The following is a 19,769-nucleotide window of genomic DNA, read 5'->3' on the forward strand; positions in this document are numbered from 1 at the left end:
TAAAATTAATAAGATGTTAGCGATTTTATAATCCCTTTAGGCGACCTCTACCGCGTTATAGTTATAGTACGTCTACTATAATTATATTAGAATCGCCTTCGCCTTCTAAAGCATATTAATCGTAGTTCTTCTTTAGGGTATTCTTTAGGGCATCCTATAAAGGCTTGGAGCTATTATCCCTATAGTAGGGCTTAACAATAGTTAAGTGGAATTAAGTAGGTCTATAGGGCATCTAAAGAGTATAAGTTTAACTATTAATTATAATAAGTTTATATAGGCCTAACTATCCTCCCTTTTTACGCCATACGCGTACCTCTAATTAGAGTGGTAGATTAAGCATAGTTAAGGTATTTAGGCTATTTCTCATTCCTAGTACGTCGTTAACCTAGCGCGTAGCATAGAGACGTTACACCTCCTTCGTTACTTTGCAAATAGCCTCAGCTTATTACGCAATAGAGGGAAATAGTGGAGAATTGTTAGTTATTTAAGGGTAGGCGCTAAAGACTAGCAATGTAGGTACGAGCCTATTTAAGCTAGCGGTATCGTTAATAGCCTTAACAGCCATCTATAGAATAAGCTTTTTACTAGCACTTTCTAGTTCTAAAAAAATAATCTTATATACGCGGCGTAATGGCATATAATATTATTTTACTTTTTTAATACTATTATATGCCTTAACGGGGACTTCCTTAACTTGAATTATTATTGCCTTTGCCTGTTATTAAAACTCTATAAATAAGAAGTTCTTTTCTATATCGTAAATAATTTAATTAGGGGGTTCTAGGTAAACATTAATCTAGTATAATTAAAGAGTATTCTATGCGTTCCTAGCTAATATATCTTTTAAAAAGCGTGCGGCTTAAAAGGAGGTTAAGAAGTTAATAACTTAGAGTACTAGCTTGCTGCTAAGATATATAACATCTATAATAATACAGAAGTTAAAGTTGTAGTTATCTTTAAGAGTAAACTTAAATCGGCTAGGGGACTTCTAGTTTATTTAGTAGTAATAGCAGTACTTTATAAGATATTTAATTACCTTAACCTTAACTTTATAACCTACTCGCTAAAGGACCCTAAGCAATTAGTAAATAGATAGGTAGCTAAAACGACGGTGTAGTTAACGTAACTTTAACTTAGTTAGGTGGCTCTAAGTAACGCTCCTTTCTGGCTATTAAAGGAGTAACTAAGGGTGACCCTATTTGCGTATAACGGGCACCTAATTATCTCCCTAGATAAGTATATTCTTAAGGTTATTAAGCTTAATACCTAATTTATTTATATCTTAGATGTAGAATAGGAACAGAGTGTTCGCGGGGATAATGTAGAAAGTAATATATCCTAATGGGGTTTGGACCTTAATTGTGCTAAAAGAGATTGCAGTACCCTTGCTAAAGCGAATTGTATATTAGCCTGCTGTTAATTAGTTAATTTAAACAGAGCTATTAAGCTACTAAAGAGCTTAAACTTAAGGCTCTCCTACTATAGATACTCCTGCGGCTCTAGTATCTAGTATAATACCATAAAAGACGTTCGCCGAGTATTTATTATTAAAGGAGAACGCGAAACTTTCCTTTGGCTTATTAAAGATATCTAACTTTATAATAGAATAGAGCGTAGATTAGTTATTAAGGATAGTGATAGTTTATGTACTATTTACCTTACTATACTCGGTAAAGTATTAGTTAGAAGAGTAGTCCTTAATTTCTATATCTATAAGGAGCTGTTCAGCCTTATTAACCTTACCCTTAAGATCTTCTTCGCCTTTATATTAAACTAGGAAGTTTTAGAAGTAAGCTATAGTAACCTCTTAGTTTCCAACATTTTATGCGCTCTAGCAAAACCTATTATATACCTCCTTTTGTCTATTAAGAGGGTATCTAGTTAACTAGTAATTTGGCTTCTTATAAATATAGTACTTCTTCTAACAATTGCTTTAAAGTAAACCTTTATAAGGACCTCTATAATTGCCTTATAGTTAACATTAATTATACCCTTTATTATATCCCCTACCACGTCTACTATATATTTAATTAGTCTAGTTATAATTATATTAGTTAGCCGGGTTAATTAAGGTAGGTTAGAGTTGGGCGTTAAATTACTATACTTCTTAAGAGCGTAGAGCGGTACTAATAGAGGATCTTAATTAAGTATATACTCCTTTATAAGTACTTATAGGGTTAAAGAGAGCGAGATTATATTTTTTAATACCTCGGTATACGCTAATGACTTAATTACGTAGGCTAAGGTCCTCTTAATATGATTTAGATAAACTATGTTAAATTATCTAAAGTTAATTAAAGAGCTTTTAAAGATAATTAAGCTGAGAAACACCTAGGTTCGTAGCAATAATTCTTAAAAAGGTAGTCTCTCTCCACTCCGATATATATTACTACTTATTCTCTTCTATTTTAAAGTAGCATCTTATCTTATATATTATTTAGTTAAAATTATATCCTTTTCCTACTAAATAATTATAATAGAAGGTACTGGCGCGGCCCTTAAGCATAACGGAATAGGCGTTATAATATTAGTTAGGTTCTAGTCTAACCTTCTAGTAATAGTTATAGAAGATACGCAGCTTTAAATTAAGGATATTATACAGTTCCCCGCTAAACTTCTTCTCCTAGTCCGTATAGAGCTTTGTAAGCTTTATAAGCATTTTTAAAGTACCTCTAAGTAGTATTAGACCACGTTAAAATTATATTAAAGATTAAGGTAGGGATTACTTTATAGGCTGCAGTGGAGATATAGGGCTTAGTAGAACACGGCGTAGTACCTAATCTTCCTATAGTAGAGTTTAAAGGTTATTAAATCGTAAAGTAAGGGGATCTTGCGCTTGCTTTTAAGGGGTAGTAGTTAATATTGCTAATTAAATTGGTAGATCCTAAGGAGCTAGAGATAGAGGTAAAAGCAATAAATGCGAAACGTAAGAACTTATGCCTAGAGCAATAGAATTAGAGCGCGTCTCTATTGGCGTATTATTTAGATTCTATCGTGAGTTAAGCTTCCTCTTAGTGCGTAGTTAGTACTTAACCTCTTATAGAGTCTATTTGTGCTCTTCTTTTACATTAATAACTTGCTCCTAAATATTATCTCTAATAGCACCCCTATCTATAGGGATAAATACTCTATTCTCCTAAAGGAAGTTACGGAAGTTTTATACAACATCCTTCTTTGCAAGAGCCTATATTTCCTTTATCTATCTAATAAAGTCCTCCTTTATATAACACTATAGCTTAATATTGTTATATTCGCTGTCTGTATAGTATACTATACAATATACTAAGAATCCGTTTAGGTCCTGTTCCTTAGCGTTTATAAAGTCAATATCTGTGTCCTACGTCTCCGGGTTAATACTTTTCTTATACTTCTTTAGGTAAGTTAGCGCTATAGTAGGTATAGAATCGACGGGGTGTCGTACATTAAAGGTAGGTAGGGTTTTTAGCTTTATAGAATCTTGTAGGTTTGCTATTAAAAGGTAGGCAATTAAGATATTATTAACGCGTTTTAGATATTAACTTTAGGACTATAGGTTTAGTAATACTTCTAACCTAAAGTACTTAACCAAATCTTTNTATATATAGTTGTTTAACGCGTTTCGGACGTTAATTTTAGGACTATAGGTTTAGTAACACTTCTAACCTAAAGTACTTAACCAAATCTTCGTAAACATAGTTGTTCTACGTAATAGACGCAACTTAGTATCTCTTAGTACTTAGTAACACTTCTGTTACTAGTTTTCTATAAGTTTAAGGTAGCACAGTATTACCGGGATCCATTCCATATAAGCGTATATAGCACCCCTATATAAGACTATCTCTTCTATTTAAAAACCTAGCTACTCTATAGTTAACTGTATATTTAACTACTAATTAATATTAGAAATATAGGGTGACTTACTAATAACAACTACTTAAGTAGGGTTACAGTGATATTAGTTAATTCTTATTAATAGGAATGAGGAAAGGGGTAAGGATCTTAAGGTTCCTCACTACGCTAGGGCCACGTTAACACGTGACGGCAATATGCTTTATGCGACGGCAACTTGCCTTATTCCCAATAGATACTTTTATATAAAATATACTCCTAGTATAAAGTCTAATATATCTATTTTTATAATCATTTCTAGTCCTAGTTAATAGATTTTAAGAACTAGCTCTTAGGTAAATAATCTCTTAACTTTTTTTAAATAGTTCTTATTATTCCTTTCCCTATACCTATAGTTTTTCTTTCTTTATTAATCGCGTAAATAGCTTAATATCCCTTAACTATTATACTATAAACCTTTTATAGCAATTACAAAACCCTAAAAATAATCTTAACTGTATAACGTTCTCTAGTTCTTACCAATTTACTATAGCCTTAATCTTTTTTAGATCTATACTAAGTTAGCTTAGTTTAATAATTGTCGGGAATAAGGCAAGCGGTCGTCACGTGACGCCGCGGCACTAGCGTGGCGAGGAGTCTTAGGCTCCTCGCCCTTCCTCATTCCAAATAAATAAGCTTTATTAACCAACATCACTATAACCTACTCGAGTAGTTATTATTAGTGAGTCACCCTATATAACCAACACTAATTAGTAGTTAAATACACAGTTAACTATAGAGTAGCTAGGTTTTTTAAATAGAAGAGATAGTCTTATATAGGGGTGCCATATGCGCTTATATGGAATGGATCCCGGCGATACTATGCTACCTTAAACTTGCGGAAAACTAGTAATAGAAGTGTCACTAAGTACTAGGAGATACTAAGTTACGTCTATTACGCAGAACAACCGCGTTTACGAAGATTTGGTTAAGTACTTTAGGTCAGAAGTGTTACTAAACCTAAGGTCCTAAGTTAACGTCCGAAACGCGTTAAACAACTACCTTAATACCCTCCGTGTACCTTCGCAGATTCCATTATAGCGTTAACCTACCCAAAGAAGTACGAGAAAGATATTAACCTAGAGATATAAAACACCGATATAACTAACCTTAAAGATGTTAATCAGTAAGACTTAAACGGATTCCTATTATACTGTATAGTATATTATAAAGACAGCGAATACAATGACACTATACTATAGTACTGTGTAAGGGAGGACTTTATTAGATAGATAAAGGGAACATAGACTCTTATAAAGAAGGATATTATATAAGACTTCTATAACTTCTTATAGAAGTATAGAGTGTTTATACTAATAGACGGGGGTACTATTAGAGATAATATTTAGGAGCAGGTTATTAACGTAAAAAAAGAGCACAAATAGACTTAATAAGAGATTAAGCACCAACCACGCACTATAAAGAAGCTTAATTTACGATAAAATCTAAGCAATATACCTTTAAAGATAAATCTACCTCTACCTTTAACTCCTCTGTATCTAATTTAACCTGTAACTTTAATGTTAGATACTATACCCTAACGAGAGCAGGCACAGGATCCTATTGCTTCGCGATTTAACAACCCTTAGACTCCACCGACTAGACCTACGTCCCCACTGCAGCCTATAATACAACTCCCACCTCCTCTATTTTAATCTTAAATTAAAGGTAGTTTAAAATTGCTTATAGAGCTTATAAAGCTCTACTTAGATTAAGAGAAGAAGTTTAGTAGGGAATTATATAATATTCTTAATTCGAAACTATATATCTTTTATAACTATTATTAGAAGGTAGGAATAGAGTCTAATTAATACTATAACGCCTATTCCATTATACTTAAAGGCTAAGCTAGTACCTTCTATTATAATTATTTAGTAGAAAAAGGATATAATTTTAACCGCATAATATATAAGTTAAGATGCTACTTTAAAACAGAAGAGAATAAGCAGTAGTATATATTAGAATAGAGAGAGACTACCTTTTTAAAAATTATTGCTATAAACCTAGGTGTCCCTCGGCTTAATTATCTTTAAAAGCTCTTTAATTAACTTTAGATAATTTAGCGTGGTTTATCCGAATTATATTAAGAGGATTTCAGCCTATATAATTAAGTTATTAGCGTATATTAAGGCGTTAAAAAATTCAACCTTACTCTCTTTAATCCTGCAAATACTTATAAAGGAGTGTATACTTAATTAAGATCTTCTATTAGTACCACTCTACGCTCTTAAGAAGTATAGCAATTTAACGCCCAACTCTAGTCTACTTTAATTAACCTAAATGACCTAGCCGACTAATATAATTATAACTAAACTAATTAAATATATAGTGGCCGTAGTAGGTAATACGGTAAAGGGTATAATTAACAACTATAAGGTAAAGGTGAAGGTCCTTATAGAGGTTCATTTTAAAGTAATTATTAGAAGAAGTACTATATTTATAAGAAACTAAATTACTAGTTAACTAGGCATTCTCTTAATAAATAAAAGGAGGTATATAATAAGTTTCGCCAGAGTATAAGAAATATTAAAAATTATAAGGCCATTATAGCCTACTTTTAAAGCTTCCTGGTTTAATATAAAGGTATAGAAGATCTTAAGGGTAAGGTTAATAAGGCTAAATAGCTCCTTATAGATATGGAAATTAAGAACTACTTATCTAACTAATACTTCACTAAATATAGTAAGGTAGATAGCATATAAATTATTACTATTCTTAATAACTAATTTACGCTCTATTCTATTATAAAGTTAGATATCTTTAATAAGCCAAAGGAGAGCTCCGCGTTCTCCTTTAACGATAAATACTCGGCAAATATCTTCTATAGTATTATGCCAGATACTAGAGCCGTAGGAGTATCTATAATAGGAGAACCTTAAGTTTAAGCCCTTTAGTGGCTTAATAACTCTGTTTAGATTAACTATTTAACGGTAGGCTAATATACGATTTGTTTTAGCAAGGGTACTACGATTTTTCTTAGCATAATTAGGGTCCAAACCCCCTTAGGATACATTACTTTCTATATTATTCCCATAAATACTTCGTTTCTATTCTATATTAAGGATATAAATAAATTAGGCGTTAAGCTTAACAACCTTAAAAAAAAAAATTTTTATTTTTTTATTTTATATCCGATTGTATTATACTACGTATAATACTGCGCATGCAGCCTCTAGGCTATGGCGCTATAGTTCTATATATATAAATCCTTTCTAGGCAGCTTAATATGTACTAGTAGCTATGTCCTAGTAGTTTATAAACCCCTAAGGGTTTATAGCTCCTTAATAAAATACTAAGGTGCTGCAACTACTAGGGAATAAGAAAATGGTAGGAAAAACTATAGGAAATCCTAACACCTGTCCCTGTCCTTTTGCGATTTATTTCTGTCCTTTTGCTCTCTAATATCTTTTTAAGAGCCTAGTAGGAGTTGCCTCCTTCTAGAATCCTATCTGTTTTATTCTTCNATAGAATCTCCATTANATACTAGTCTAGCTGCTTTAAGAGTCTCGCAGTCTTTACTATTAGCAAAGTGTTTTTCTTTACAATTAATGCAAAGAGGGGTGGTATGCTGGCAAGGTTTGCCTGTTATTATACAGGTAGAATAGGAATGGTCTTTAGATAAATGTGCAGCTGCACAGTATCTATAGGCTCTAGTAGAGCACCTGTCTCCTATATGGCTAAATTTTTGGCAGCTCGTATACTGCGTAGTAGGAGAGACTTCGAGGTATTTTACTACCTTAGTAGCTGTACCTGCAATTGATATCTCTTTTTACTTAAGGATTTCTTGTCTTTTTTCTTCGTTCTCTATAGTAAAAACTATANAGCNAAATCTGGTCTNTNGATNNTGTCTTTTTNNNCTAGATAAGATCNATCTAGGTAGTCCTTGTATCCTTATAGGATTAAAGGTCTCAATTTCTTCTTTTAGAAGCTTAGAGCCTCCTTCTCCTAGGAAAGGTAGGGTAGGAACCCCATAGGCTATAATTTGAACCCATGGTTCTAGTTTTTATTCTCTTTAAAAGGTAAAGCAGTTATGCCATATTTCCTTATATTTGACTAGGAAATCTGCATTATACTCTTCTATAGTTGTAAGAAGGATATTTTATTTTCCTTTAGTTCTTCCTATAGACCCTAGAACTGGCTTTTCTACTTACAGTTTTAATGCAAATAGTTAATTGACTTTGTTTCATATAGAGAAAGTATCTAGAGGTTAGTCCTTTTGGTCTGTAATAAGGACTAGCTTCCTTTCTTATAGCTGCTTTTTCTTACTTCTAGTAGAAGTAGAAAGGGTAGGAGATGGTATTAGTAAGGAGGGTAGAGGGGACGAAGAAGGGAGGTTCTTCTTTAGTCTCTCTGCGTAGGTTTCCTTAGTAGGAGCTACCTCCTTACGGAGAGCTCTTACTTCTTCAACTAATCCTTGTAGGATATCTTTTGCCTTTTCTTTTCCTTCCATAAAGGGATTTTCTCCTACTAGAATACTCCGTGTATAGTCCTCTAGCTATTTAACTTATTCTTTTTCTTCTTCTTTTTCTTCTTCTTCTAGCCCTTTATAGGCCTAAAAGTCATTAATTTTGTTATCTTTTTTGCAGGTTTTTGGTTTCTTTTCAGTAGAAGACTAAGAATGTCCTCTTTTTTCTCCTGTCCCAAATAGGCCCAGGAGAAGGAGAAGGGGCAGAAAAAGTGAATGTAGTCGTAGACTCATTATCACTTATTTCTATAGGAGGTTTTTTTATGCCTATTAGACTTTGGCATCTTATAGGGGGTTTCCTAGTTTTTACTATCCTTATACCCTTTCTCCTTACTAATCCTACTAGAAGATTTCTGGGGAGATTAGGCTAAAAGGCAGTAGAAAGACTAGCCCCTATTAGTGTTAGTATTGGTATTAGTGGTAGTGGTAGTAGTTTTAGTGTTCCTGTCCGTGCCTCGCTTACAAGCTAGGACCACCCTAGAGAAAATTTTCTGTTAGGATAAGGGTAAAATGACAAATAAATCCACCTCTAGCTCGCTAGGCAGTAGGAATTAGGTCTTGAAACTTGGAAAATCGATTGTTTTTGATGGTAAGATAGGTATGCGTAAGTTTTGAAGTGTAGCGCTACCTTTTGGTAAGGTTGCATGTGTGGTAAAAGGTTAAGAATATATTATACAGGGAGATAATTGTGGGTGCCTATTATATATAAGTAGGTTACCCTTAGCTGCTCCTTTAATAACCAGAAAAGAGTATTACTTAGAGCTATTTAACTAAGTTAGAGTTACGCTAACTATACCATTATTATAGCCACCTATCCGTTTATTAATTACTTAGGGTTTTTTTAATAAGTAGGCCATAAAGTTAAGGTTAAGGCAATTAAGCATCTTATAAAATACTGCTATTACTACTAAATAAACCAGAAGTCCCCTAGCCGATTTAAGTTTACCCTTAAAGATAACTATAACTTTAACTTCTATATTATTGTTAATGTTATATATCTTAGCGGCAAGCTAGTACTCTAAGTTATTAACTTCTTAACCTCCTTTTAAGCCGAACGATTCTTAAAGGATATATTAGCTAAAAACGCATAGAATACCCTTTAATTATACTAGATTAATATCTACCTAGAACCCCCTAACTAAATCGTCTATAATATAGGAAAGAACTTCTTATCTATAGAGTTTTAATAATAGATAAAGGTAATAGCAATTAAGGTTAAGGAAGTCCCTATTAAGGTATATAATAGTATTAAAAAAGTAGAGTAATATTACACGCCATTACGCCGCGTATATAAGATTATCTTTTTAAAACTAGGGGATACTAGCGAAGAACTTACCTTATAAATAGCTATTAAAGCTATTAATAATTCCGCTGGCCTAGATAAACTTATATCTATATTACTAGTCTTTAGCGCCTACCCTTAAATAACTAATAATTCTCTACTATCTCCCTCTATTATATAATAAGCTAAGGCTATTTATAAGGCAATAAAGGAGGTATAATATCTTTATGTTATACGCCAGGTTAATAATATACTAGGAATAAGAAATGGCCTAAATACCTTAACTACGCTTAATCTGCTACTTTAGTCTAAGGTACGCGTATAGCGTAAAAAGGGAGAATAGTTAGGCCTATATTAACTTATTATAATTAATAGTTAAACTTATACTATTTAAATGCCTTACAAACCCACTTAATTCCGTTTAACTATTATTAAGCCTTACTATAAAGATAATAGTTCTAAGCCTTTATAGGATACTATAAAAAATGCCCTAGAGGAGAACTATAATTAATATACTTTAGAAGGCGACTATAATCCTAATATAATTATAATAGATATACCGCAACTATAACGCGGTAGAGGTTACCTAAAGGGATCACAAAATTACTAATATCTTATTAATTTTAAAGAGTAATTTATTACCGCCATTAAGAATGGAGTTAAGCTATTAATGGCCTTTATAATAGCTAAGAAGAAGGCTAACTTCGAACTCGCAAAATAGCTCTAAAAGGAAGATTATATTATAACTTTAGGAGCTCCTTTCTAAGCATCTAATAAGCAGAAAATCGATAGTCTTATTATAAGAGGAGTCTTTAAATTTAAGAAGTATAACCCTACTAAGTTTAATAGAGTTCGCATCTTTAAGTTAAAAATAGTTAACGAGATTAAGGGTAAAGCTACTAACGCCCTATTTAAGAAATTAAGGCTTATTATTTAAGGTTACAATAATAATAGTAAGGAGGTAATTCTTACGTAATCTTTTATAATTTAACGAGCTAGTTAGTAAGTTATTATTGCGCTAGCTTTCTCCTTAATAAAGAATAAAATGGCGGTTTATTTATAAGATATTACTTAAGCCTACACCTAATTAGAGACCTACCTTTAGCGCTTAATATTAGTATACCTTCTAGAGTAAATTTGCTACTAGTATCCTAAAAATACAATTATAGTTATGCTTAAGCCATTATATAAAATTATAGAGGTAGAAACTTATTAGTAGGCTACCTACAGCAAGCACTATAAAGAGAAGCTTTTAATAACTACTTCTATATTTAACCCCTACTTCCTTATTATAACTACAGGAACTTTATTTAGAATTATTAGCATATAAACTAACAATATAATTATCTTAGAAGATAACTAGTTTTTAGCTCTTAAAGAAGATAAGCTAATAAAGGCAAATCTTATAGTAAAGCTAAAGAAAAAGCTTAATTTAATAACACTATTACTCTTTAATGGATGCATCCTCTTCCTAAATAAGAATTCTATTGCTTTACGCTAGAAGGGTTAAGGCAAGAAGATTAATATTATTAACGTTAATTCTCTAAAGTAAGGATATATAGAGTAACGCGCTTATAGAGCTTATATTACTTCTATCTATTAACCTAAGGCTTTATTTAATTTCTTTATTACCGCTTAATACTAGGAACCAACTAAAAATAATATTCTTACCCTAAATAAGCGTCTTTTTTAGTAAATAAACCATCTTAATTAGGGACTACTTTATGTACCTATTAATCTTCCCACCGCTAAGCTCTTTATATTTATTAATAAATCGTTTATAAATAATAAAGATTTTAGCTCCTAGCTAAAATATAAAATTATTATTACAAATAAATCTACTAGAGAGAATAACTTTATAATCTACGGTAATCTTATTTATTAGAACTTAACTAAGAGTAAACGCGTTACTTAAAGCGTTTTAGCGTTAGAGATATATAAAATAGTTAGCGGAGTTAATATAGCAATTATAATTGGAACTACCCTAAAGATAATTATAGATTAACTCGAATTTTCTATTATCCCTATAATTATATATACCGACTTATATTCCCTCTATAAATATTTAGTTAAGCTTAGTACTATAAAGGAGAAGCGCCTTATAATTAATATTATAGTACTTTAGCAATCCTATAAGTATTAAAAACTCTTTAAGATTTAATAAATTAATAGCTAAGATAACTTAATAGATATAATAACGAAGGCAAACCTAAACAAGGCATTAGAGACGTTTATTAATATAAATACTCTATATATATAAGTTAAAGATTAGGCTAAAAGGGAGTCCCTAAAAATTTCTTAGTTATATAAGGTCTTAAGATATCCAGGAACTTTAACCGGCAGTTAAAGTTATCTAATTAGTTAGATTCTCTTACTAAGACTTTTTTAAAGGGGGGAGTATAATATTCTATAGACCTTAACTCTAACTAGCTAATTAGGATTTTCTATCCCCGGGATAAAAAATCGCTATTAGCTTACTTATAACTAGCGCCTTAGCGGCCCTAATACGATATCTACCCACGACTTTAAGTAAGAAAAGTACCACGTACTAAGAGGCAAATTTTAGGATAGCGAGACTTATATTATAATAGCAATAGTAAATAAAAAGGATTAATATTTATTACGCTAGTTAAGCAGTATTTATATATAGATAGCAACTATAAAAGAAGAGTTGCTAGTGTTAGGAATGAGGTAAGCGGTTGTTACATAACGCCGCGGCACTAGTATGGCGAGGAGTTTTAGGCTCCTCGCCCTTCCTCATTCTAAATGAATAAGCTTTATTAACTAACATCACTATAACCTACTCGAGTAGTCGTTATTGGTAAGTCACCCTGTGTAACTAACAATAGTAAATTTAATAAAATTGGTCTTTCTTGTAAAGAACTTGTATTTCTTAATTACTACTAGTATCTGTTCTTTTTATAGTCTCTTTAAAACCTATTTAACGTATTCTCTATATTCTTCCTTAGTTATTAAATAGATAATATTATTATTAAGATATACTATAATAAATTTATCTAAGTATTCTCCTAATATATTATTAATACGCTTTTGGAATATTGCTAGTGTTACGGCACTTAGCAGATCTTCGCACCGGCAAGTTGCCACAGATTGCCGCATATTGCGGTCACGTGACGCGAAGATCTTATAAAACATCGAACGGCGCTGCTTTTCTTCTCCTTTCCTTTTCCTAGCTTTAGATTCTTGTCTATAGATAATCCAATTATACGGGCTTGCGCGTCCCCTTTACCGTACTTATACCTTAATTAACTAAGTCACTAATATTATCTAAAGCTTACTCTACTCTTTCTTCCTAAGAAGGAACTTAAATATATCTATAAGACTATAAATAGGACAAGAACATAGAATAGGACCTTAAGGACATTACTAGGACCATAAAGATAGGACCTAGAAGAAAAAAACAGAACCCTAAGGAAAGGACCTATAAAACACGTATAGACTAGAACCCCTAAAGAAATTACCCGGAATTACCTAATACCCCTACCACTATGCCACAAAACACAGCAGTAGGTAAAGCAGCTGTAGGACCCTTAAATACTTTAGACGAGGAAATAATTAACGTTTTAACCCTCTAGGCGGAGCTTGCGGCTACTAATACCGAAATTAAACGACTGCGAGAGCTGCTTAAAGCCAGAGATACCCCTATATCTAATAATAAGTCATTATTAGATAACTAAAGACTTACTATAGTCCTTTAGGCCCTATCCTAGTACCTTAGTAGATCTACCGAGGCCTATATATTAGTAAAGGTCGCGGACCTCCTACTACTTACGGACAGAACCGACCCTATATTTAATAATTGGAAGCTTTAATTATGGAATAAGCTTAAAGTTAATATAGACTACTTCCCTAACGCCCAAGCCAGAATAGCCTATATCTTTAGCCATACTAGCGAAGATACCTAAACGTATTTACACCCGTAATATACTAAAGACTTAATAAACCCCTTTATCTCTAAAGAAGAAATAATTAAATACTTGTCTTTTATTTATAAAGACCCTTTTAAAGTATAAAACGCCCGCCTTAGCTATAAAAGCCTAAATATAAAAACAATAAAGACCTTTTCGGCCTTCTAAACCCGCTTTCTATACCTAGCCGGATAGGCCTAAATCCCCTAGGAAGACCTACTACTAGACCTCTTTAATAAGCTTACCCTAGACCTATAGCGGGCCGTATTACTAGCTTATACTACGGCATAAACGTTAAAGGAACTTATGAACTATTACCTAGCTATTAATTAAGGCCTTTATTAAATTAAGGCATGTGCCAATTGGCTAAAAACTAGAAACCTTACAACTTAGGCCATAAGTACTATAAGTACGGCCTGTAGTGCCCTGGTATAATTAGTAACTCCTACAGTTAACCTAGTAGCTAGCCGCGTAGCTACCCCTACTGCGGGCCTGGTGTATACACGGCCTATATATAGCGACCCCTATATATAGGCCCTTAGCAATTAAGGAGCTTGCTTTTTATACGGTTAAATAGGCCACCCTATAAGGAACTGCCTAATAAAGGTAAAAATAAATAAGGTCTTATTAATTTAGGAGGATAGTATAGAGCTAGAAAAAGAGGAACCTTAAAGAAAGACTCCTCTCTAGGGTTAAAAGGGATTAATATGTTATATATTAATCTAGGTCGGCTAGTTAGTAGAAGAAGCTGTACTATCTCTTATACTTTATTTTATAGTAGATATTAAGTTTTAACCTTTACTTTAGCTAACTTAGGAGTAAATGCCTTTACCTTAATTAATATAAACTACGCTATAAAACTAGCTGACTTTTTAAACGCACCCCTTAAAGAACTGCCTAAATTAATCCCTATTCGTGGTTATAACAGACGGATAGGGCTACCTATTATAACTATTCTGCAGATCTACCTCCGCGTTAACGGATAAAGGTAGTATAATATCCCCTTTCTTATTACAGACCTTAGAAGCTATAATATAATATTAGGGAGAAAATAGCTAGCCTATTTAGGCTTATAGCTTAACGTACGGAATAGGCAGCTTATCTAGCCCAAAACTATACCCCCAACGCCTTCCTTTATAAAAGAGATTAGTATTATAATAGAAAACCTTATACGGCCGTAGATAAACACTATTTACTAGGCCAATACAACGCGTAGGGACTAGGCTTTTAAGAAGGATATATAGCTTAATCTATAACGGATCCGTATACTACGCCGCTCCTAGACTATCTATATCACACTACCCGCACTAGAGACTTAGGAAGTTAGTAATAGCCTAACTAAGTCCTTAATAGAGAACTTAGGCCCTATACAGCTATAAAGGAAGACTAGGGATATTAGACGATATACTAAACTAATAGACCGGAAGAATAACTTATAGAAAATGGAATATAAGCTAAGGAAGACTATAAACCCTATACCGCAAAATACGGCCTAATAAATATCCGTAAAGAAACCCGCGGACCTCCCACTAGTTAATATTTACTATATTAGCGCTATAGGATTCTACTAAAACCTAGTTTAGCCTAATACCGTTACCTTTATAACTAGCTTATATAAAATTAATTAAATAATTAAAGAGAAAGAAGCCCTAGCCTAAGAGAAAGGCGAGCTTATAGATAAGGAGCTAGTAGAATAGAAACTGCCCCATTAATACTAGAAATTTAAAAACACCTTCTCTAAAGTAGCGTTTAATATACTCCCGCCTTACTAACCGTATAACTATAAGATTAAAATTAAGCCGGACAAGGTAGTTACTCTTAGCTATAGCCCCCTCTAATAGCAATCTACTGCCGAATTATAGGCTATAAAGTAGTATCTTATTAATAACCTGGATAAGGGCTTTATTAAGCCTAGTTAAGCCCCTTTTAACTTACCTATTTTTTTTGCTAAAAAGCTAAATAGAAGACTTTGTTTCTATATTAACTACCATAAGCTTAATAATTTAACCCTTAAAGACTGCTACCCACTACCTTTACTTAATAAGACTTTAGCCCAAATAAGTAGAGCTAAGATCTTTATAAAGCTTAATATCCGCTAAGCTTTTTACCAAATTAAAATGGACCCTAAATTAGAAGACCTTACTACGTTTTGGACCCGTTACGGAACGTATAAATATAAAGTACTGCCTTTTAGACTAACTAACGGACCGGCTATATACTAACGATCTATTCACTTGCTCGCAGAGATAGAGATATATTCTGAATAATGTATTAATTGGGGGTGTAGGCCCGAGGAGAGGGTAATCATCTCAGCCTGCTGCATTGCATAGTAGGTTCCCTACTGTCTTAAGCAGTGGTAGATGATTATATACTCATTGCCCCCCTCGGGCCTACCGCAAGCCTTAAGAGGCTGCAAAATCTATCTATAGGGTGGAGGGTGGGAAAGCGAAAAGCCGAAAGGCTGATTGTGATAGATATTGATGTTGCTGTTCGGAGGGAAGGCGTGACTTCGCTTTAAATAGACATTTTTATCTATTCACTTACTCGCAGAGATAGAGATATATTCTGAATAATGTATTAATTGGGGGTGTAGGCCCGAGGAGAGGGTAATCATCTTAGCCTGCTGCATTGCATAGTAGGTTCCCTACTGTCTCAAGCAGTGGTAGATAATTACACACTTATTGCCCCAAACAACGCGTACCGTTAGAAGCTAGCGGTACGAGGCCTGCGCTACAACCAATATAGAAGTAGGAATATATCTCATTTTTTTGCGCCCGTAGGGTATCATTAAAAGACCATTTAGGTAACCCAGAACCTAGGTAATATTGAAGGCTATTAACGACGAACCTAGAGGTACAAGGCCTGCGCCTAATAACCAATATAGGAGTAGGAATATATGTCGTCTCTTTGCGCCTATAGAGTATCATTAAAAACCGTTCGGGTAGGTAATATCGAAGGCTATTAACGACGACGACGACGTAGTAAGGAGGAAGCTGGAAAGCGTTAATTCAAAACCTGTTGGAAAACCCTATGGGAAAAATTGTCAGGAAAGACTACTTATTAACAGCTGCTATGGAAAGACGCGACGCGAAACTTCGCGATCCTCCAGGGGTAAGACGTTTTATCGCGACGACAACACAACGCCGTACGGCATAGTATTATTAAGGCTATAAGACGAATAAACAACAAAATCTCTATTAAATAAGCCTTATTTTAAAGCGAAAAGCCAAAAGGCTGATTGTGATAGATATTGATGTTGCTGTTCGGAGGGAAGGCGTGACTTTGCTTTAAATAGACATTTTTATATATAAATAATGTACTATTTAACTACCTTAATAACTTCTGTACCGTATACCTGGATAATATTATAATTTACTCTAAAAATAAACTGGAATATAAAGAGTATGTCTATAAAGTCCTATAACGGCTTTAGGAAGCTAGCCTCTAAGCTAATATTAAGAAGTTAGAATTTAGTGTTAAGCGTATAAAGTACCTAGGGTTTATTATTAGTATAAACGGGATTAAGGCAAACCTAGAAAAGACGGCTGTAATTAACTAATAGGTACCCCTAAGGACTATAAAGAGGGTGTAGTTATTCTTAGGGTTCTATAACTTCTACTAACGCTTTATTAGGAACTATAGTAGAATTACCTAGCTACTAAGCCTACTTACCTATAAGGACCGGCCCTTTTACTTTAATACTGTATATAGGCAGGCCTTTAATAAGCTTAAGAAACGACTGGTCTCTACTCCCTTACTTACCTACTTTAACCTAAAACGGCCCTTAATGCTAGAAACCAATGCCTTAGATAGTGTTATAGCTAGCGTTTACTCCCAAAAGTAGATAGACGGAGAATAGCACCCTATTACTTACTATTTAAAGACTATAGTAAATGCTAAGCTAAACTACCCAATTTACGATAAAGAAATGCTGGCTATTATCTCTAGCTTTTAGTACTAGCAAGCCCAACTAGAAGGCACCCCCAAGTCTATCTAGGTAGTTTCCGATTATAAGGCCTTAGAATATTTTATAATAATAAAGGCCCTTACAGCCTAATAGGCGCGCTAAGTAGATACCTTATCTTAGTTTAACTTCCTAATTATATATAGGCTAGGCGCTACTAACTATACGGACGCTCTTATAAGGCGTAAATAGGATATAAATAACTAGATAGCTATAAAGATCTTATTACGGACCTAAGCGCTACTATAACTAGAGTACCTTAACCTTTAGATACGGGCAGAACTAAATACAGACTCTTTAGATGCTAAGATATGCCTAGTTAACTTTATAGAACTAGACCTTATTAATAAACTACTATAGGTAAACTATACGGCCCCTTCTCTATAGGAGTACCGCAAAAAGGCAAAGAGCATTTCTAGCCTATAGTTCCTTAAAAGTGGACTGCTTAAGCACCGTAAACGGCTAGTAGTAGTAGAGGAATAGAACTTGCGGACTTAGCTTATTACTAAAGCATATACTTAGGTCTCTACAGCCTACCCTAGAAAAAATAAGACCTATAGGATTATTAGCAACCGCTACTACTAGCCCGGAATAATTATAGATATTAACCGCTATATATAGAACTGCAATAACTGCTATAGGTTTACAATTTTATAAAATAAAACCCTAGGACTATTAAAACCCCTCCTAATACCTAACCGCCCCTAGTAATATATCTCTATAGACTTTTATAAGCTACCTTTAGACCATAACGGATATGATATAGTTATAATCCTAGTTAACCGCTTTAGTAAGCGCCCGTTCTTAATTCCCTATTATAAGAATATTAATGCTAAAGAGGCGGCCTAACTGTATATTTACTACGTTTACTAAATTTACGGACTACTAGACACTATTATATCTAACCGCGGGCCATAGTTTATATTAGTCTTTTAGAATAAGTTTATCTAGATCCTAGGCATTAAGCTAAAGCTTTCTACGGCATATTACCCCTAGATAGATGGTTAAACGGAGATTATAAATTAATACTTAGACTAGAGACTTTGGCCTTTTATTAACTACTTCTAGAATAACTAGGCCAAACTATTACCCTTAATAGACTACACCCAAGCGACCCTACCCCACGACTTTACCAGATTTGCCCCTATTTAACTAGAAATAGGTTACCTCCCCCATATAAGCTTTAACTAGGAAAGACTAAAAGGGCCCTAGACTATACGCGAAAAACTATCTTATAAGAAAGCCTAGCAGTACACTAAGCGCTTAAAAGAAGCCTAGAAAGTAGCCTATATAAACCTAAAAAAGGCCTAGAAATTAATAAAATAGTAGGCGAATAAGTATAGGCGCGAGCCTAACTTTACTATAGGTAATATGGTTTAGATTATAATAAAAAATTAAAAGATAGAACGGCCTAGCTATAAGCTGGACTATAAAATAGCAGGACCGTATAAGATTCTTAATAAAGTAGGCAACTTATACAAGGTTAAGCTCCTAGACTTAATTAAAGTTCACTCTATCTTCTTACTAGATAAGCTATAGAAAGCTATAAATAACTTACTACCCGGACAAAAGAATAAACCTCCCCTACTAATTTAAGTTAATAGCGATAATAAATAGGAAATTAAAGAAATACTAGCCTATAAACTTATAAAGGGAATGTTAAAGTATCATGTTAGTTAGAAAGGATATAACCTAAACCCCACTTGGTACCCTATATAGAACTTTATAGGTAGTCCCTATAAGCTTTAAGAGTTCTATAGCTGTTACCCTAATAAACCCAGACCACTAAAGTACCTAGATAAGTAGATAGAATGCTAGTATAATAAAGACAATAAGCTACTAGAAGAATATAAGGACAAAAACACCCTAGAAATTTCTTAGTTATATAAGGTCTTAAGATATCTAAAAACTTTAACCGGCGGTTAAAGTTATCTAATTAGTTAGATTCTCTTACTAAGACTTTTAGCAATAAAGCCTAAGGGCAGGCTTTTTTAGAGGGGGGGGGGGGGTAATGTTACAGCACTTAGCAGATCTTCGCACCGGCAAGTTGCCATAGATTGCTGTATATTGCGGTCACGTGACGTAAAGATCTTATAAAATATCGAACGGCGCTGCTCTTCTTCTCCTTTCCTTTCCCTAGCTTTAGATTCTCGTTTATAGACAATCCAATTATATAGGCTTACGCGTCCCCTTTGCCGTGCCTATGCCTTAATTAACTGAGTCACTAACAGCTAGTGCGTTTATAAGCCTAAATTATATAAC

The sequence above is a fragment of the Cenococcum geophilum genome (assembly GCF_001692895.1).
Source record: "Cenococcum geophilum 1.58 unplaced genomic scaffold K441scaffold_24, whole genome shotgun sequence".
In the NCBI taxonomy this organism is placed as follows: domain Eukaryota; kingdom Fungi; phylum Ascomycota; class Dothideomycetes; order Gloniales; family Gloniaceae; genus Cenococcum; species Cenococcum geophilum.